This window comes from Somniosus microcephalus, unplaced genomic scaffold, assembly GCF_052327205.1.
Source record: "Somniosus microcephalus isolate GS21.2 unplaced genomic scaffold, FLI_Smic_1.0 unresolved_chr9, whole genome shotgun sequence".
Classification (NCBI taxonomy): domain Eukaryota; kingdom Metazoa; phylum Chordata; class Chondrichthyes; order Squaliformes; family Somniosidae; genus Somniosus; species Somniosus microcephalus.
The window spans coordinates 6,993,498-7,015,270 of record NW_028225187.1 but is presented as its reverse complement, the minus strand read 5'-3'; the positions used below and the strand labels follow the sequence as shown (position 1 = coordinate 7,015,270).

Sequence of the window (21,773 nt, the reverse complement as noted above, 5' to 3'; positions counted from 1 at the left end):
CAATGCAATAGAATATTGCAGTGGAATATCGCTCAGTAATATAATCAGTAATTGCAATGCAATACCGCACTGCAATGTAATATCAAGTGGCAATATTATTTTCATTTGCAATACAATGGCACATTGCAATAGAATATCGCTGCAACATAAACGTCATTTGCAATGCAATAGATCATTGCAATCGAACATGACTTTGCAATATAGTAGTCATTTGCAATGCAATTGCACATTGCAACGGAATATCACTGCAACATATTCGATATTTGCAAAGCAAAAGAACAATGCAATGAAATATAACCTTGCAATATAATAGTCAGTTGCAATGCAATAGAATATTGCCTTGCAATGTGATCGTCATTTGCAATGCAATAGCACATTGCAACAGAAAGTCACTTTGCAATATATTAGTAATTTGCAATGCAATAGAACATTGCAATGGAATATCACTTTGCAATATAATAGTCATTTGCAATGCAATAAAACATTGCAATGGAATATTAACGTGCAATATTATATTCCTTTGCAATGCAATAGCACATTGCAATGGAATACCTCTTTGCAATACGCTCGGCATTTGCAATGCAGTAGAACATTGCAATGGAATATCGGTTTGCTATATACTATTCATTTTCAATGCGATAGCACATTTGCAATGCAATAGGACTTTGCAATGGAACATCACATTGCAACATAATAGTAATTTGCAATGCAATGCAACATTGCAGTGGAGATCACTTTGTAATATGAACGTCCTTTGCAATGCAATAGAAAGTTGCAGTGGAATATCGCTGAGTAATATAATCGGCATTTGCAATGCAATAGCACGCTGCAATGGAATATCACTTTGCAAAATAATAGTCATTTGCAATGCAATATGACATAACAAGCTGGACCCTTCAGTTCCCCCTTCCAACCCCCGGAAAGGACCATTAAAGCCGCGTTGGAGGGTGTGCTCTCTACGCTACGATATTGTGATAAGCTGGTGGGTTGATAGTATGTCAGAAATGCATATAGCTTTTCCCAGGTCAAATAGCACGAATGATGAAGATTTCCCTGTAAACCGCAGCCCCCCCCCACAAAATTGTTCTACACTTCCCCCCATCTCCCGGCCCCAGGCCTTTGGCTATTCCAGGTAGGCCGCAAATTTGCTGCATATGGTCTGGTATGAATCCTGTTGGGGTGGACACCCATCGAGGCACCAGACATGTGTCAGATGAGTGAAGTTAATATTTAGGCATTACCTGATTCATTCTACGATTGCTTCATTATTCATACACTTGATTTTTCCAACAAGTTGTTAAAGTCATCATCTGAAACGCTTGGAGTAAGAGCAATACAAGCATTAGCAGTTTTAACAACTTGTTTTCCCATTTGTTTCACCCGAGTCCCTTGACATTTCCTGCACGTCATACAGAACAAGGTCAGGGCAATTACTAACTGCACCACGACTAATACATGTGAAATCAGTCGGATCCATGAATGGATCTCTATATTTAGTCCCAAATGTCATCCACCCATGTGGTCACCTTCATCGCGTCGATGTCTTTCTTCAAATCCGTTTTCCGTTGTTGCAGAGTGTAGTACACCTTTTGGGAGAGCCGTATCTCCTTCCGTAACTTTCTCAGGTGTTCGGGCAGTCGGGGTATAGGATACTGAAAGGTGCTGATGTAGTTCCACAATCAACACTTGATGTCTTCAGACACGTGAAGAGAGGTAATATTAAACTGCAATATGTCCACCAACTCCTCGTATCCAGTCCGTACCAGAACTGCTGGTGTGAAGCAAAACTCTGGACTGGGGATGTTGCAAGTTAGATTTGCATACTCAAACGTCTCCAAGTTGGTGGTTACACAGTATTTGCCTTTACCAGCGTATGCCACCTGGGTGGGCTTTGAGGCTGCGTCCAGTGCCTCCATGGTGCAGTTAATCTCCATGCCTGTGTTATTGAAACCACATTGGGCTTGCGGGCTTTGGCTGATTGCATGCGGGCACATGATGATGGCATGTCTGGTGGCACATCCTTCCAGCTTGATACCCATCCGGTTTTCTTTCACCATCACTGCGTAAGTTAACATATTGTGGTAAGATGTATGTATGCCATATTTAGTATACCAATATTTTGTACCTGATATACCTCCCGCCCTTGTGTCTCCGGTGTCATCACAGGGACGACCAAATCTAAATCCAGGAGACCCCCGCGTCTGGTTTGCATTCGACCTTCGTGGGGTATACTGGTACCATGGCTCGGAATTCACAAACTGTCATATTGAGGCTACTTAAGTGAAGTTTGGGCGTACCCGCCCCAGCATGTCCGTGGGTCAGGGTTGCATTTAACTGTTGGTTGGTAATCCAAAGGGGTACCTCCCCTGCCTGTATCTGTTCCAAGTTTCCTCAGGTTTGCTCCACTATCCAATTCCCAAATGTGCTGCAAACGTCGATTGCTGCTGCCTGCTGTGAGGCACTATATTCCTCTTTAATTATGTTATTTATAATCTGCGCGTGTGTTTCTAATACAGTAGCTATATCCTGGAGGTATACAATTAATATCTGGTCCTCCTTTAACGCTTGGCCCTCATTCTTATTCTGCTTTTATAAGATGGCTTTAATGTGGGAACCCTGATCACAGACCTTCTGATCTTTGGTAGGCAGATCAATGGTGTTAACAACCGATGTGCCGGTGTTAAAGACCGCCTCTGCATCATTAACTAAATGTCTCTTACGTCACCATACCCGCCGGCTTTTATGTCTGTATCTGCCTCCGCTACGATCCACGCATTGTTTCAATACCTGTGTTAGAAAGCATTGGTGTAACTGTTGAGTTTGTGGCGAACACCAAGCAGGCAGGGCGGTGTTGGCCAGGTTCAGCACCACTGACACTAATTCATGACGCACCTTATCATACAATATATCCCCAGTACGGGTGAACACCAGCACACTAGCAGGCCCCTCTGTCATGGGTGTGGGGGTGCAGGTCAGTGGCTCGCACTCCGGGGAGGATGGTGTCATGGAAAACACTGGGGGCGGGTGTGTGTGTGGGGCTCCCCAGTAGCAGTCAATCACAGGTGGTAGCCCGGGCTCCTCGTATTGTTCTGAAATCCCGAAAGTTTGACATCTCTCTAGGGTGGGCGTACAGTAGGGGTGCCAGCGCCCCGCATTATTGTGGCAGCATATCCTGTCCTTCCTTCCTGTGATTTACTGGTACAGACCCCCTTGTGTGTTTTGTGTGGACCAGTGGTCATCTCACAGAAAAAGGGGGCTCCCGGCCGGTCGACGCAGCACTCCACTGCCATGGTGGGTTTTGTTTGTTCACCGAACAGTAACTCTATCATTCCCAAGATAAGCCGCCCCATCGTTATCCTATACCACCGCCAGTCATAAGGAGTCCAGTTCGTTTAGCAGTCTCGGCACTAGCTTATGTTAACCAGCAGGCTCTCTCTCTCTCTCCCTCTGACCCTCTGTCCGTCTCCGGCCCCCTTTCCGTCTGTCCTATTCTTAGCTGTGTGCGCAAGACTCGGAGCGGGGTTAAGGCTACTTCATATGTGGCGTTGAGGCAGAGGCGGTGGCCTTGTGACAGTGGCTCAGTGTAACTTACCTGACTTATCGTAATTCGGTGATGGCTAGCAGCCGCCGGACGGGAATATGTGAAGAGAGGTTGCACTGTCCTCCTTCGGAGGCAGGAGGGGCCTATAAAAGGGGGTGGATATCCCCTAGGGAAGGTCCTCCAGTCCCGACATCAGCGGTTCCCAAAGAGAAGCTGTGTCTCGGAACCGGTCTATCTCCTCTGCATGGGGTAGGGTAAATAAAAGATTCTGAGTTTTGTTGGGATCTGGAACGAGGGGTCCGGTAGTCCTACCACAAAAGGGAGATAATCGGAACTCTAGAGTCAAGGGATGAGTTCCGAGGAAGGTTAGAGTCGTATAGTAGTGAGAGTTCGCAGGATCTCTGGTTAAGTCGAAAAACTGGACCATCGAAAGGTCGACATCCCCGGAAGTGGTCGCAGCAAAGAGGTCGGGCCCACACATCTGTAAGAAAGAGACAGGTAGAATAGCGACCCGAAGAATCGACTTAGTCGTTCTAAATCCGGTCCTGATCAAATATAGGGGAGAAAAGAGAGGTCAATATTCGTTATTATTTCCTTTTAATCATAGGGTCCCCGAGCGATGGAGAAATCTCTCCCCCAGGCTCCATCACTGAATTGGTCTGGCTCCAGTGTCTCCATCTTACATCTAATTTTTCCTGTTGGCAAACGGTGGTTCCTGTACTTAGGAGGAGCTGGAAGGGCCCATCCCACCGTGGCTCAAAGGTAACGCGAACCGGTCGCTGAACCCTCACCCACTGTCCTACACAAAGGGGCGCTTCCCAAATTCCCCTTTGTCTTTTGACATCATGTGCCTCTTGTAAGTGTTGAACCCGAAAGTGTTTGGCCTGATTGGCCTCACTGATCAGGCGTAGGTAGATCAGGAGTGTTGTCTGGAAATGGGAAGTGTCCCCCGTACCCTGAGGGGTTGCGTCTTGTGGTAACACCATAGCTCGTCCAGTCATTAGTTCGAACGGTTTTAAGCCAGTGTCTTTGGCTGGCGTGGCACGTGTGCCCCAAAGAATGGCGGGGAGGACTGCATGCCAGCACTTTCTGGTCTGTAAAATGGCCTTAGTCACAGACTGTTTTAAAGTACGGTTCATCCCTTCCACCATTCCTGAGGATTGCGGATGGTAAGGGATGTGGAAATGTTCTCGAACCCCCAGGAGGGCTAAAGCCTGTTTCATGGCCTTGCCGGTGAAGTGGGTTCCCTGGTCGGAATCTATCTGGTAATGCAACCCCCATCGGGGAATGACTTCCATCGCTAGGATTTTCGCAGCTGCGTCGGCTGTATTCCTCCTAGTGGGGAAGGCCTCGACCCAACGGGTAAAAAGGTCGATGACTACAAAGACATGGTTATACCCGCTGCTGGGGGGTAGGGGTCCTGTGAAATCCATTTGTAAGTGCGTCCAGGGTCCCCTGGGCCGCCGGGCGTGCCCCATACGTAAATGTATGTGACCCCCGATTCCCGTTTGGAGGCAAGGTAGACATAGGCGCCAATACTCGTGGATCTCTCTGGCCATGCTGGGCCACTAGCAGGTGTCAGCTATAATGTAATATAAATTATACCCTCCCAAATGCGCGGGCACGTGGTAAGATTGTATCAGGGCACGTCGACTCGACATAGGAACCACATACTGGGTCTCGTGATGCCAAAACCCACTAGGGTCTTTTTATGCTCCCTCACACACCCAAAACTGTATATTCTCAGGGGACTCAGAAAGGTACGCGGTTAGGAGCATATTGCTCGGTGAACCGTCGGCCAGGGTTGCCTCTTCAGTTCGTACTACGCGGCCGTATAAGCAACACACGAGAGAAAAGGCAATTTGAATCCCGTTCGTAGTGTCGAATGGCCTCAATTTGGCAGAGCCCCATATGCGGCAGCAGTTTGAATCAGACATTGCACTTCGTTTCAGTCTTAAAACGTTAACCGATCACACACTGACAACCGCACTCAAAAAGAAAGGCACAATGCCCGTGCGAAGCACTAAACCGCATTCAAACACAGCAACCAAATCAGTTCACGTCAAAGATTCTGTGATTAGAAATTCATACCTCTAGCATTTGGCTGAAAACAAGAGATTGCAGGGGCTGCTCGCTTCTCGGCCGTGGCGCCAGCGACAGCAACAAGTCATCCGCTCACAGCTGAGTCCTCCAACGTACTGCAGCTGATTGTGACGGAGTAGCTCAATCCTCAGGCCCTGATTGGACACATTCAATGGGGGCGTTCTCACGCCGCTCTATGTGATTGGTTGGTTGTTGTCACGTGATCAGGGTGCAGAGCAATACAAGGAAGCTGAAGTTCTCTGGCAATTGTTATTGTTTAAGCTTTCCATTCTAATCCATGTATGTGTAAAACTGAGGAAAGTGTAGAAAAGGGTTTTCAGAATGGATTATCTACTGTGGCCTATTTTCCAGCTGGATTTTCATGGCAAGAACGCTGCACTTGGAATATTGGTATAAGGGAAGTAGAATATCCATGCTGCCTGGCAGAAGACTGATCGATGAAGCGATTGTTCCCATTGGAAGCAGGAAGGCAGCAGCAGTATGCTCACCACTGTTCATTTCATGGAATCAAAGACAACATTTTCATACAATGCATGTTTGTCTGTCTCTCTTTGGTTTCCTCAGTGGCCCCATGTGTGGCCTGAAAGTCCATTGCTGGTTTTCTGTGTGTCATTCTGTGTCTGTCCCATTGCCAGTGGAGTAATACTGAGTGTCCTTCTGACATTGTGTAGCCATGTGAGCCTGCCAACAAGGGTGTTGCGGTGTCAGGGTCTCTGGGCTGTTTGAGGGCCATGCTATAGCTTGCAACACAGCCTGGATGCGGAAATCTGTCTTGCAACAACAGCACTGTTGGACATCGGAACCCAAATAACAGCCGGGAACTAAGCACCAGCTGTCAGCAGAGTGGCGCAGCGGAAAAGTATTGGGCCCGTAACCCAGTGGTCGATGGGTGGGAACCATTCTTATTTTTTAATCTCACTTACACCAACTTCCTGCTTGCAATACACAACAGGAATAAATTATGACTAACATTTACAATGGGTGTGTTTCAACAAACATCTATTTGTTAGTGTTGCCCTGTGAACAGGTAGCTTCTTCTGATCTGGTGGGTTGCATCAGAAGAGAGATTGCCGTCCATGAATCTAATTTCCTTTCTTTTCCACTTTTATTTACAAGACCAAGACACATTTCAATCACCAGTTTCTAGTTGCAGAAGCCGAAGTGGATTGATGTGGTAACGTGTCCTATCGGTCTAATGCGCTGGATTTATAATCCAGTATTTTCGGCGCTCGTTGGTTCGAGTATCACTCATTCATAAATTTCGTTGCTTTACCAACAGCAGTAAACCGTGCAGGCGTGGTGCTTTCTTTCAGAATTATGTCACATCTTCACCTTTCCCTTCAGTTGTTATTGACAAGCAGATCCGACTTGCAGAATTTCCGCAGGTCCATAATTGGGCTCAACCCCACACCGAACACGACAAACACCGCCACCCAACCAACTGAATTCAGCTCGTTCACTCACTCGTCTCCACACCTGCTGCCTCTCACTTATTCAGATATGCACCACTTTTACATTTTTGTTTCTTCCATTTCTTGCAATCTATCGACCGCGCCCCCCATTGCTGTCACTCTCGCAGCCACCATCTCTCCGTCGTTTCCCCGTTCGCCCTTCCAAACTTGCCGGTTCAACAGCCCCTCCCATTTGCTCCTGTGCTCCAATCCGATTAATATAACACGAGTATGTTTCTTCAATCTAACATATCCAGACAGTGAATCTTACATTAAGACAAGGTTAAGAGAAGATCTGTTCTGTATGAAAAGGTGGTGATCTGCACTCTGTGTTCAGGATGAGAGTCAGATGTGCTTTTTATACCATTAGTGTGAGGAAGCTGTGATTCGGAGGGCAAATAGTCCCTATTGTTCCCTCCACTTACAATTATGGTAAATTTCAGGCTCAATGCGGCAGGTCTTTTTAATCACACTGTACGCTTTACTTACAGCAACTTCCTTCTTGCAAAAAACAAAAAACGTGTAAAACAACTTTCAAGTCACTTTATTCGCAGCAACATAAGCTGCAAATTTTGCAAACTTGCAGCAGCCTTGGCCTTCCCCTTTCTCTCAACCCATTCCTGCAGCGCCGCCTCTCCACCACCAGATGGTGGTCTAGGCCAGTGTGAAGCCCTAGAACATTGTCACAGTGAGGAGACGGACAGTAACACAGGACACATTTACACAACAGGGAACGCATTTACAGAGCAGGGAAACATTTACGGAACAGGCAACACCTTTACACAACAGGGAACACATTCATACAACAGGGAACACCTTTATACAAGGTGTGGAGATGCCGGAGTTGGACTGGGGTGGACAAATGTAAGAAATCACACAACACCAGGTTATAGTCCAACAGCTTTATTTGAAATCACAAGCTTTCGGAGCGCTGCTCCTTCTTCAGGTGAAGTGGAGAAATGCATAAAGACACAGGTTATATAGTCAGAGAATCATGTCAGATGTTTACAGGTAACCTTTCCAACTGCCATTTATCGCACCTCGGCAGGGAGATAATCACAGCAGTCAAAGGTGTGAATGGTGTCCAAACAGTCAATCAGGGAAACATTACATCAAAGAACAATGAGGTGGGGTCACAAGGGGTCAAATATTGCAGATGCTGGGGTCTGTATGAAAAACAAAAAAACAGACAAAAAACATTTTTTTTGGCTGGAAATCACAGCAGGTCCGGCCGCATCTGTGTAGAGAGAACAGCCAATGTCGACTCGAGTCTGGATGACCCTGCATCAGGTGGGGTTACATGTAGCGTGACATGAACCCAAGATCTCGGTTAAGGCCGTCCTCATGGGTGCGGAACTTGGCTATTAGTTTCTGCTCGACGATTTTGCGTTGTCGTGTGTCTCAAAGGCCACCTTGGAGAATGCTTACCCGAAGATCGGAGGCTGAATGTCCTTGACTGCTGAAGTGTTCCCTGACTGGGAGGGAACATTCCTGCCTGGTGATTGTTGCGCGGTGTCCGTTCATCCGTTGTCGCAGCGTCTGCATGGTCTCGCCGATGTACCATGCTCCGGGGCATCCTTTCCTGCAACGTATGAGGTAGACAACGTTGGCCGAGTCACATGAGTATGTACCATGTACCTGGTGGGTGGTGTCCTCACGTGTGATGATGGTATCTGTGTTGATGATCTGGCATGTCTTGCAGAGGTTGCTGTGGCAGGGTTGTGTGGTGTCATGGTCGCTGTTCTCCTGGAAGCTGGGTAATTTGCTGCAAACGATGGTCTGTTTGAGGTTAGGCGGCTGTTTGAAAGCGAGTAGTGGAGGCGTGGGGATGGCCTTAGCGAGGTTTTCGTCGTCATCGATGACATGTTGAAGGCTGCAAAGAACATGGCGTAGTTTCTCCGCTCCGGGGAAGTACTGGAAGACGAAGGGTACTCTGTTGGTTGTGTCCCGTGTTTGTTTTCTGAGGAGGTCTATGCGATTTTTCGCTGTGGCCCGTCGGAACTGTCGATCGACGAGTCGAGCGTCATATCCCGTTCTTACAAGGGCGTCTTTCAGTGTCTGTAGGTGTCCATCGCGTTCCTCCTCGTCTGAGCAGATCCTGTGTATTCGCAGGGCTTGTCCATAGGGGATGGCTTCTTTAACGTGGTTAGGGTGGAAGCTGGAGAAGTGAAGCATCGTGAGGTTGTCCGTGGGCTTGCTATACAACAGAGAACATCATTACACAACAGGGAACACATTCATACAACAGGGAACACCTTTATACAACAGGGAATAACTTTAAACAACAGGGAATACCATTACCCAAAACGGAGAACCTTTACATAACAGGAAACACATTAGCAATAGCCAACTGCTTTACAAAGTAGACAACATCTGTCAACAACAGGCAACACCTTTACACAACAGGGAACACATTCATACAACAGGGAACACCTTTATACAACAGGGAATATTTTTACACCGAAGAAAGCACCTTCACGTAAGTCTCTCTCTTCATCTCAGTCTCCGTTTCCGATGTCTGTCTATCTTCCTCTCTGTTTCTCTCGCAGTCTCGGTTTTCCCTCAGTCTCTGTCTCTCCCTCCTGTTATTCGGTCTGCCTCTCTCTCTCTCTCTTTGGTTTCTTCAGTGTCTTTCTCCATCCCTCCCTTTGTGTGGCCAGAAAGACTCTTGCTGGTTTTCTGTGTGTCATTTTGTGTCTGTCCGATTGTGCGTGGTGTAATACTGAGTGTCCTTGTGACATTGTGTAGCCATGTGAGCTCGCCAACACGGGTGCTGTGGGGTCCCGGTCTCTGGGCTGTTTGAGGGCCATGCTATAGCTTTCAGCACAGCCTGGATGCTGAAATTTGTCTCGCACACACAAAGCACTGTGGGGCATCGGAACCTAAACACCAGCCGGGAACCAAACACCAACAGGCAGTGGAGTGGCGCAGCGAAAGCGTGCTGGGCCCACAACTCAGATGTCGATGGGTCAAAAGCATCTTTTGCTGTTTGCATTCTTGCTTTAACCAACAATAAAACATCTATTGCTATCCACAATCAGATTGCACTGATTTTATTATCACACTTACACCAACTTCCTGCTTGCAATACACAACAGGGATAAATTATGAATTGAATTTAAACTGGGTGTGTTCCAAAGAACATTTATTTATTAGTGTTGCCCTGTGAACAGGTAGCTTCTTCTGAGCACAGAAATCACAGAAACCTCACAGTGCAGATAGAGGCCATTTCGGCCCATCGAGCCTGCACCGACACATATCCCACCCCCGATCCCCGTAACCCCTACACCAACACATATCCCACCCTATCCCCGTAACCCCACGTATTTAATCCCCCTAACACTAAAGGTCAATTTTATCATAGCCAATCAACCTAACCTGCACATCTTTGGACTGTGGGAGGAAACCGGAGCACCCGGAGGAAACCCACGCAAACACGGGGAGAATGTGCAAACTCCACACAGACAGTCACCCGAGGACCAGATTCGAACCCGGGTCCCTGGAGCTGTGAGGCAACAGTGCTAACCACTATGCCACCGTGCTGCCCACGATCTAGTGGGTTGTAGCAGAAGAGAGTTTGCCGATCACGAATCTAATGTCCTTTTGTTTCCATTTTTATTTACAAGACCAAGCCACACTACAATCACCAGTTGATAGTCCATGACTCCAACAGGATTGGCGTGGCCGAGCGGTCCCAGGTACTGGATTTAGACTGTAGTCTCTTCGGGGGCAAGGGGTCAAATGCCACTGCTGCCGGATGCTGCAGCACTCATACATTTCATCACTGCAGTAGACAGTGCAGACATGGCGGTTTTAACCAGTACTACATCACGTCTTCAACTGTTCTTTCAGTTTCTATTGACAGGCAGATATGCCTTTCAGAATTTCCTCTGCTCCATAATTGGCCTGAACCCCGCACCGAACACTACAAACACCGTCACCCAACCAACTGAATTCAGCTCGTTCACTCACTCGTCTCCACACCTGCTGCCTCTCATTTATTCAGATATGCACCACTTTTACATTTTTGTTCCTTCCATTTCTTGCAATCTATCGACCACGCACCCCCCCCCCCCCCCGCATTGCTGTCACCCTCGCAGCCTCCATCTCTCCGTCGTTTCCCCGTTCGCCCGTCCAAACTTCCCGGTTGAACAGCACCTCCAATCTGCTCCTGTGCTCCAATCCGATTAATATAACATGAATATGTTTCTTCAATCTTACCTATGCAGACAGTGAAAGTTATATTGAGACAATGTTAAGAGAAGTTCCATTCTGTTAAAAAGATGGTGATCTGGGCTCTTTGTTCAGGATGAGAGTCAGATGTGTTTTTCATACCATTAGTGTGAGGAATTTGGGATTAGAAGGGCAAATATCCCCTATTATTCTCTCTTATAATTATGGTAAATTTCAGCCTCAATGCAGGAGGTATTTTTATCACACTTTACGCTTTACTTGCAGCAACTTTCCTCTTCCAATAGACACAAAACCTGCAACACAACTTTCAAATCATTATATTCGCACCACATAACCTGCAAATGCTGCAAACTTGCAAAAGCCTTGTCCTTCATCTTTCAGTCAGCCCATTCCTGCAGCACCGCCTCTTCGCCACCAGATGGTGGTCTAGGCCAGCGTAAAACCCTAGCACATTGTCACAGTGATGGACAGTAATACAGGACATATTTACACAACAGGCAACACATTTACACAACAGCAAACACATTCGTTCAACAAGGAACACCTTTATACAACAGGGAATACCTTTCCACAACAGGGAATACCTTTACAGAAGAGGGTATCACCATTATACAACACGGAGAATATTTACACAACAGGAAACACATTACAAAATAGCGGACATCTTTACAATGCAGACAACATCTCACAACCACAGGGAAAAACATTATACAACAGAGAACATCTTTACACAACAGGGAACAACTTTATAAAACAGGGAATATCTTTACACAACAGGTAATATCTTTACACAGCAGAAAGCTCCATCATGTAAGTCTCTCTCTTCATCTCAGTTTCCGTTTCCCTGTCTGTCTATCTCCCTCTCTGTTTCTCTCGCAGTCTCGGTCTTTCCCTCAGTCTCTGTCTCTCCCTTGTGTTATTCAGTCTGCTTATCGCTCTCTCTCTGGTATCCTCATTGTCTTTCTCTGTCCCTGCCTTTGTGTGGCCTGAGAGACAGTTGCTGATGTTCTGTATGTCATTCTGTGCCTGTGTCATTGTGCGTGTTGTAATACTGAGTGTCCTTGTGACATTGTGCAGCCATGTGAGCCTGCAAACACGAGTGCTGCGGGGTCCGGGTCTCGGGGCTTTTTGACGGCCATGCTGCAGCTTTCAACACAGCCTGGATGCTGAAATTTATCTCGCTCACACACAGCACTGTGGGGCATTGGAACCTAAACACCAGCCGGGGTTCTGCACCAGCCGACAGCAGAGCGGCGCAGCGGAGGAGTGTTGGGCCCATAACCCATATGTCGGTGGATTGAAACCATTCTTAGCTATTTGCATTCTTATTTTCACCAACAAATTTCGGCCCTTTAACAACAGCAGTAAACCGTGCAGGCAGCGTGGTTTTGTTCAGTATTATTTGCAGAATTTGCTATTGTCCGTAATAGGCCTGAACCCAAACCAAACACCGTCACCCAAGCACCTCACTAAAACACAGCACTGAGAGGCATCGGGAGCTAAATACATTTCCACATCAGGGAAAACCTTTACACACCAGAGAACACATTACACCACCGCCAACATCTTTAGAAAGCAGAAAACTTCTCTGCCCAACATGGAAAACTTTTCCACAACAGGGAATGTCTTTTCGCAACAGGGAACAACTTTACCCAACACGGAAAAACTTTATGTAACAGGGAACATCATTACAGAGTAAGGAAAATAATACACAGCAGAAAGTGCCTTCATGCAATTCTCTCTCTTTATCTCTGTCTCTGTTTCCCCGACTGTCTAACTCTCCCTCTTTTTCTCTCGCAGTTTCTGTCTTTCGCTCAGTCTCTGACACTACCTCGTGTTATTCAATCTATTTGACTGACTCTCTCTGGTTTCCTCAGTGTATTTCTCTGTCTATCCCTTGTGATATACAATCTGTTTGACTGACTCTCTCTGGTTTCCTCAGTGTATTTCCCTGTCTCTCCCTTGTGTTATTCAGTCTGTTTGTCTCTCTCTGGTTTCCTCAGTGTATTTCTCTGTCTATCCCTTGTGTTATTCAGTCTGTTTGTCTCTCTCTCTGGTTTCCTCAGTGTATTTCTGTGTCTATCCCTTGTGTTATTCAGTCTGTTTGTCTCTCTCTCTGGTTTCCTCAGTGTATTTCCCTGTCTCTCCCTTGTGTTATTCAGTCTGTTTGTCTCTCTCTCTGGTTTCCTCAGTGTATTTCTCTGTCTCTCCCTTGTGTTATTCAGTCTGTTTGTCTCTCTCTCTGGTTTCCTCAGTGTATTTCCCTGTCTCTCCCTTGTGTTATTCAGTCTGTTTGTCTCTCTCTCTGGTTTCCTCAGTGTATTTCTCTGTCTATCCCTTGTGTTATTCAGTCTGTTTGTCTCTCTCTCTGGTTTCCTCAGTGTATTTCTCTGTCTATCCCTTGTGTTATTCAGTCTGTTTGTCTCTCTCTCTCTGGTTTCCTCAGTGTATTTCCCTGTCTCTCCCTTGTGTTATTCAGTCTGTTTGTCTCTCTCTCTGGTTTCCTCAGTGTATTTCTCTGCCCCCCCTTGTGTTATTCAGTCTGTTTATCTCTCTCTCTGGTTTCCTCAGTGTATTTCTCTGTCTCTCCCTTGTGTTATTCAGTCTGTTTGTCTCTCTCTCTGGTTTCCTCAGTGTATTTCCCTGTCTCTCCCTTGTGTTATTCAGTCTGTTTATCTCTCTCTCTGGTTTCCTCAGTGTATTTCCCTGTCTCTCCCTTGTGTTATTCAGTCTGTTTGTCTCTCTCTCTGGTTTCCTCAGTGTATTTCTCTGTCCCTCCCTTGTGTTATTCAGTCTGTTTATCTCTCTCTCTGGTTTCCTCAGTGTATTTCTCTGTCTCTCCCTTGTGTTATTCAGTCTGTTTGTCTCTCTCTCTGGTTTCCTCAGTGTATTTCTCTGTCTCTCCCTTGTGTTATTCAGTCTGTTTGTCTCCCTCTCTGGTTTCCTCAGTGTATTTCCCTGTCTCTCCCTTGTGTTATTCAGTCTGTTTGTCTCTCTCTCTGGTTTCCTCAGTGTATTTCTCTGTCGATCCCTTGTGTTATTCAGTCTGTTTGTCTCTCTCTCTGGTTTCCTCAGTGTATTTCTCTGTCTATCCCTTGTGTTATTCAGTCTGTTTGTCTCTCTCTCTGGTTTCCTCAGTGTATTTCTCTGTCCCTCCCTTTGTGTTATTCAATCTGTTTGTCTCTCTCTCTCTGGTTTCCTCAGTGTATTTCTCTGTCTCTCCCTTGTGTTATTCAGTCTGTTTATCTCTCTCTCTGGTTTCCTCAGTGTATTTCTCTGTCTATCCCTTGTGTTATTCAGTCTGTTTGTCTCTCTCTCTGGTTTCCTCAGTGTATTTCTCTGTCTCTCCCTTGTGTTATTCAGTCTGTTTGTCTCTCTCTCTGTTTTCCTTAGTGTATGTCTCTGTCTATCCCTTGTGTTATTCAGTCTGTTTGTCTCTCTCTCTGGTTTCCTCAGTGTATTTCTGTGTCTATCCCTTGTGTTATTCAGTCTGTTTGACTGACTCTCTGGTTTCCTCAGTGTATTTCTCTGTCTATCCCTTGTGTTATTCAGTCTGTTTGTCTCTCTCTCTGGTATCCTCAGTGTATTTCTGTGTCTATCCCTTGTGTTATTCAGTCTGTTTGTCTCCATCTCTGGTTTCCTCAGTGTATTTCCCTGTCTCTCCCTTGTGTTATTCAGTCTGTTTGTCTCTCTCTGGTTTCCTCAGTGCATTTCTCTGTCTCTCCCTTGCGTTATTCAGTCTGTTTGTCTCTCTCTCTGGTTTCCTCAGTGTATTTCTCTGTCTCTCCCTTGTGTTATTCAGTCTGTTTGTCTCTCTCTCTGGTTTCCTCAGTGTATTTCTCTGTCTATCCCTTGTGTTATTCAGTCTGTTTGTCTCTCTCTCCGGTTTCCTCAGTGTATTTCTCTGTCTATCCCTTGTGTTATTCAGTCTATTTGTCTCCCTCTCTGGTTTCCTCAGTGTATTTCTCTGTCTATCCCTCGTGTTATTCAGTCTGTTTGTCTCTCTCTCTGGTTTCCTCAGTGTATTTCTCTGTCCCTCCCTTTGTGTTATTCAATCTGTTTGTCTCTCTCTCTCTGGTTTCCTCAGTGTATTTCTCTGTCTCTCCCTTGTGTTATTCAGTCTGTTTGTCTCTCTCTCTGGTTTCCTCAGTGTATTTCTGTGTCTATCCCTTGTGTTATTCAGTCTGTTTGTCTCTCTCTCTGGTTTCCTCAGTGTATTTCTCTGTTTATCCCTTGTGTTATTCAGTCTGTTTGTCTCTCTCTCTGGTTTCCTCAGTGTATTTCTGTGTCTATCCCTTGTGTTATTCAGTCTGTTTGTCTCTCTCTCTGGTTTCCTCATTGTATTTCTCTGTCTATCCCTTGTGTTATTCAGTCTGTTTGTCTCTCTCTCTGGTTTCCTCAGTGTATTTCTCTGTCTATCCCTTGTGTTATTCAGTCTGTTTGTCTCTCTCTCTGGTTTCCTCAGTGTATTTCTCTGTCTATCCCTTGTGTTATTCAGTCTGTTTGTCTCACTCTCTGGTTTCCTCAGTGTATTTCCCTGTCTATCCCTTGTGTTATTCAGTCTGTTTGTCTCTCTCTCTCTGGTTTCCTCAGTGTATTTCCCTGTCTATCCCTTGTGTTATTCAGTCTGTTTGTCTCTCTCTCTGGTTTCCGCAGTGTATTTCTCTGTCTCTCCCTTGTGTTATTCAGTCTGTTTGTCTCTCTCTCTCTCGTTTCCTCAGTGTATTTCTCGGTCTATCCCTTGTGTTATTCAGTCTGTTTGTCTCTCTCTCTGGTTTCCTCAGTGTATTTCTCTGTCTATCCCTTGTGTTATTCAGTCTGTTTGTCTCACTCTCTGGTTTCCTCAGTGTATTTCCCTGTCTATCCCTTGTGTTATTCAGTCTGTTTGTCTCTCTCTCTAGTTTCCTCAGTGTATTTCTCTGTCTCTCCCTTGTGTTATTCAGTCTGTTTATCTCTCTCTCTGGTTTCCTCAGTGTATTTCTCTGTCTATCCCTTGTGTTATTCAGTCTGTTTGTCTCTCTCTCTGGTTTCCTCAGTGTATTTCTCTGTCTATCCCTTGTGTTATTCAGTCTGTTTATCTCTCTCTCTGGTTTCCTCAGTGTATTTCTCTGTCTATCCCTTGTGTTATTCAGTCTGTTTATCTCTCTCTCTGGTTTCCTCAGTGTATTTCTCTGTCTCTCCCTTGTGTTATTCAGTCTGTTTGTCTCACTCTCTGGTTTCATCAGTGTATTTCTCTGTCTATCCCTTGTGTTATTCAGTCTGTTTATCTCTCTCTCTGGTTTCCTCAGTGTATTTCTCTGTCTATCCCTTGTGTTATTCAGTCTGTTTATCTCTCTCTCTTGTTTCCTCAGTGTATTTCTCTGTCTATCCCTTGTGTTATTCAGTCTGTTTGTCTCACTCTCTGGTTTCCTCAGTGTATTTCCCTGTCTATCCCTTGTGTTATTCAGTCTGTTTGTCTCTCTCTCTGGTTTCCTCAGTGTATTTCTCTGTCTCTCCCTTGTGTTATTCAGTCTGTTTATCTCTCTCTCTGGTTTCCTCAGTGTATTTCTCTGTCTATCCCTTGTGTTATTCAGTCTGTTTGTCTCTCTCTCTGGTTTCCTCAGTGTATTTCCCTGTCTATCCCTTGTGTTATTCAATCTGTTTGTCTCTCTCTCTCTGGTTTCCTCAGTGTATTTCTCTGTCTCTCCCTTGTGTTATTCAGTCTGTTTATCTCTCTCTCTGGTTTCCTCAGTGTATTTCTCTGTCTCTCCATTGTGTTATTCAGTCTGTTTGTCTCTCTCTCTGGTTTCCTCAGTGTATTTCTCTGTCTATCCCTTGTGTTATACAGTCTGTTTATCTCTCTCTCTGGTTTCCTCAGTGTATTTCTCTGTCTATCCCTTGTGTTATTCAGTCTGTTTGTCTCACTCTCTGGTTTCCTCAGTATATTTCCCTGTCTATCCCTTGTGTTATTCAGTCTGTTTCTCTCTCTCTCTGGTTTCCTCAGTGTATTTCTCTGTCTATCCCTTGTGTTATTCAGTCAGTTTGACTGACTCTCTGGTTTCCTCAGTGTATTTCTCTGTCTATCCCTTGTGTTATTCAGTCTGTTTGTCTCTCTCTCTGGTTTCCTCAGTGTATTTCTGTGTCTATCCCTTGTGTTATTCAGTCTGTTTGTCTCTCTCTCTGGTTTCCTCAGTGTATTTCTCTGTCTATCCCTTGTGTTATTCAGTCTGTTTGTCTCTCTCTCTGGTTTCCTCAGTGTATTTCTGTGTCTATCCCTTGTGTTATTCAGTCTGTTTGTCTCTCTCTCTGGTTTCCTCAGTGTATTTCTCTGTCTATCCATTGTGTTATTCAGTCTGTTTGTCTCTCTCTCTGGTTTCCTCAGTGTATTTCTCTGTCTATCCCTTGTGTTATTCAGTCTGTTTGTCTCTCTCTCTGGTTTCCTCAGTGTATTTCTCTGTCTATCCCTTGTGTTATTCAGTCTGTTTGTCTCACTCTCTGTTTTCCTCAGTGTATTTCCCTGTCTATCCCTTGTGTTATTCAGTCTGTTTGTCTCTCTCTCTCTGGTTTCCTCAGTGTATTTCCCTGTCTATCCCTTGTGTTATTCAGTCTGTTTGTCTCTCTCTCTCTGGTTTCCTCAGTGTATTTCTCTGTCTCTCCCTTGTGTTATTCAATCTGTTTGTCTCTCTCTCTGGTTTCCTCAGTGTATTTCTCTGTCTCTCCCTTGTGTTATTCAGTCTGTTTGTCTCTCTCTCTCTGGTTTCCTCAGTGTATTTCTCTGTCTATCCCTTGTGTTATTCAGTCTGTTTGTCTCTCTCTCTGGTTTCCTCAGTGTATTTCTGTGTCTATCCCTTGTGTTATTCAGTCTGTTTGTCTCTCTCTCTGGTTTCCTCAGTGTATTTCTCTGTCTATCCCTTGTGTTATTCAGTCTGTTTGTCTCTCTCTCTGGTTTCCTCTGTGTATTTCTGTGTCTATCCCTTGTGTTATTCAGTCTGTTTGTCTCTCTCTCTGGTTTCCTCAGTGTATTTCTCTGTCTATCCCTTGTGTTATTCAGTCTGTTTGTCTCTCTCTCTGGTTTCCTCAGTGTATTTCTCTGTCTATCCCTTGTGTTATTCAGGCTGTTTGTCTCTCTCTCTGGTTTCCTCAGTGTATTTCTCTGTCTATCCCTTGTGTTATTCAGTCTGTTTGTCTCACTCTCTGGTTTCCTCAGTGTATTTCCCTGTCTATCCCTTGTGTTATTCAGTCTGTTTGTCTCTCTCTCTCTGGTTTCCTCAGTGTATTTCCCTGTCTATCCCTTGTGTTATTCAGTCTGTTTGTCTCTCTCTCTCTGGTTTCCTCAGTGTATTTCTCTGTCTCTCCCTTGTGTTATTCAATCTGTTTGTCTCTCTCTCTGGTTTCCTCAGTGTATTTTTCTGTCTCTCCCTTGTGTTATTCAGTCTGTTTGTCTCTCTCTCTCTGGTTTCCTCAGTGTATTTCTCTGTCTATCCCTTGTGTTATTCAGTCTGTTTGACTCTCTCTCTGGTTTCCTCAGTGTATTTCTCTGTCTATCCCTTGTGTTATTCAGTCTGTTTGTCTCACTCTCTGGTTTCCTCAGTGTATTTCCCTGTTTATCCCTTGTGTTATTCAGTCTGTTTGTCTCTCTCTCTGGTTTCCTCAGTGTATTTCTCTGTCTCTCCCTTGTGTTATTCAGTCTGTTTATCTCTCTCTCTGGTTTCCTCAGTGTATTTCTCTGTCTATCCCTTGTGTTATTCAGTCTGTTTGTCTCTCTCTCTGGTTTCCTCAGTGTATTTCTCTGTCTATCCCTTGTGTTATTCAGTCTGTTTATCTCTCTCTCTGGTTTCCTCAGTGTATTTCTCTGTCTATCCCTTGTGTTATTCAGTCTGTTTATCTCTCTCTCTGGTTTCCTCAGTGTATTTCTCTGTCTCTCCCTTGTGTTATTCAGTCTGTTTGTCTCACTCTCTGGTTTCCTCAGTGTATTTCTCTGTCTATCCCTTGTGTTATTCAGTCTGTTTATCTCTCTCTCTGGTTTCCTCAGTGTATTTCTCTGTCTATCCCTTGTGTTATTCAGTCTGTTTATCTCTCTCTCTGGTTTCCTCAGAGTATTTCTCTGTCTATCCCTTGTGTTATTCAGTCTGTTTGTCTCACTCTCTGGTTTCCTCAGTGTATTTCCCTGTCTATCCCTTGTGTTATTCAGTCTGTTTGTCTCTCTCTCTGTTTTCCTCAGTGTATTTCTCTGTCTCTCCCTTGTGTTATTCAGTCTGTTTTTCTCTCTCTCTGGTTTCCTCAGTGTATTTCTCTGTCTATCCCTTGTGTTATTCAGTCTGTTTGTCTCTCTCTCTGGTTTCCTCAGTGTATTTCCCTGTCTATCCCTTGTGTTATTCAATCTGTTTGTCTCTCTCTCTCTGGTTTCCTCAGTGCATTTCTCTGTCTCTCCCTTGTGTTATTCAGTCTGTTTATCTCTCTCTCTGGTTTCCTCAGTGTATTTCTCTGTCTATCCCTTGTGTTATTCAGTCTGTTTGTCTCTCTCTCTGGTTTCCTCAGTGTATTTCTCTGTCTCTCCCTTGTGTTATTCAGTCTGTTTGTCTCTCTCTCTGGTTTCCTCAGTGTATTTCTCTGTCTATCCCTTGTGTTATTCAGTCTGTTTGTCTCTCTCTCTCTGGTTTCCTCAGTGTATTTCTCTGTCTCTCCCTTGTGTTATTCAGTCTGTTTATCTCTCTCTCTGGTTTCCTCAGTGTATTTCTCTGTCTATCCCTTGTGTTATTCAGTCTGTTTGTCTCACTCTCTGGTTTCCTCAGTGTATTTCCCTGTCTATCCCTTGTGTTATTCAATCTGTTTTTCTCTCTCTCTGGTTTCCTCAGTGTATTTCTCTGTCTATCCCTTGTGTTATTCAGTCTGTTTGACTGACTCTCTGGTTTCCTCTGTGTATTTCTCTGTCTATCCCTTGTGTTATTCAGTCTGTTTGTCTCTCTCTCTGGTTTCCTCAGTGTATTTCTGTGTCTATCCCTTGTGTTATTCAGTCTGTTTTTCTCTATCTCTGGTTTCCTCAGTGTATTTCTCTGTCTATCCCTTGTGTTATTCAGTCTGTTTGTCTCTCTCTCTGGTTTCCTCAGTGTATTTCTGTGTCTCTCCCTTGTGTTATTCAGTCTGTTTATCTCTCTCTCTGGTTTCCTCAGTGTATTTCTCTGTCTATCCCTTGTGTTATTCAGTCTGTTTGTCTCTCTCTCTGGTTTCCTCAGTGTATTTCTCTGTCTCTCCCTTGTGTTATTCAGTCTGTTTGTCTATCTCTCTGGTTTCCTCAGTGTATTTCTCTGTCTATCCCTTGTGTTATTCAGTCTGTTTGTCCAATTCCAATTCCAATTCCAATTAAAATGCTTTATTGGCATGAAAGTTTACAGAGAACCATATTGCCAAAGCTTACATAGCAAAAAGGTACAGTTTTCCAACATTCTGTAGGTGTCAATCGATTTGACATTTGTTGGGTATATACAATATTACTTTTAAACAATATTAATTTTAAACAGTCTTTGTACTTAATTTGGTACGTTCAATATTAATTTTAAACAGTCTTAATTTTAAACAGTCCTCAGGTTGTGACATGTTGTTACATATTTGGCCCCAAGGTATGGTCTGTCTCCTTCTCCTAGGACTAATCTCAATTTTGACAGATCATCCAATTCCTTGAAATCTGGGGTTGTTTGGCTTAGCTTGTTGAATAATATGTTTCTTGATGTGTTGAATTTTTCGCATTTTAGGAGGAAATGCATTTCTGTTTCAACCTCGCCAGCCAGACATTGATCGCATATTCTATTCTCTCTAGGCTGCCAGGATTTCTTGTATCTGCCTTTTTCAATTTCCAGTTGGTGGTCGCTTAGTCTGTAACTGGTGAGGGTCTGTCTCTGTTTTGTGTCTCTGATGGTCGTGAGGTAGTCTGCCAGTTTATATTCTCTTTTTAGGGCCCGGTAACATTCTAATCTGCTTTGGCTTTCGGTTATTTTGTTCCAATGTTCCAGGTAGGTTTCTTTGCATTTTTTAATGATTTGGTTCACTCGGATTGGTGTTTGGGCGGCTGTGTTGGTCTGGGGCTGGTCAGGGTCCGGCTGAGTACTTAGTTTCCGTAGCAGCTGACTCAGGGGACTCTTTTCTGGGTTTAGCTCTTGGGTCTGAAAGGCTTTGAAATGAAGGGTGTCTGGGGAGCTAGATTTGAGGTGATTTAGGAAGTTTAGTGCTCGTTTTTGGATGTTTATTATCAGTGGGTATCTGCCTAGTTCGGCTCTGCATGCATTTGTTGGCGTTTTCCTTTGGGTGCGAAGGATGCTTCGGCAGAATTCTGCATGTAGGGCTTCTATTGTATGTTTTTCCCATTTAGTGTAGCTTTGGTGATTTAGCGGGCCCCATACTTCACTACCGTACAGTGCAATGGGCAGGATTATGCTGTCAAATATTTTGAGCCAGATTTTGATTGGGATTTGGATGTTGTAGAATTTTCTTTTTATTGCATATAGGGCTCT

General features: G+C 44.8%; 1 pseudogene; it reads right to left on the bottom strand.

Moving 5' to 3' along the window:
• Window positions 1-1,269: 1,269 nt before the first annotated feature.
• LOC147084477 (uncharacterized) lies at window positions 1,270-9,905 on the bottom strand (annotated as a pseudogene).
• Window positions 9,906-21,773: the final 11,868 nt, after the last annotated feature.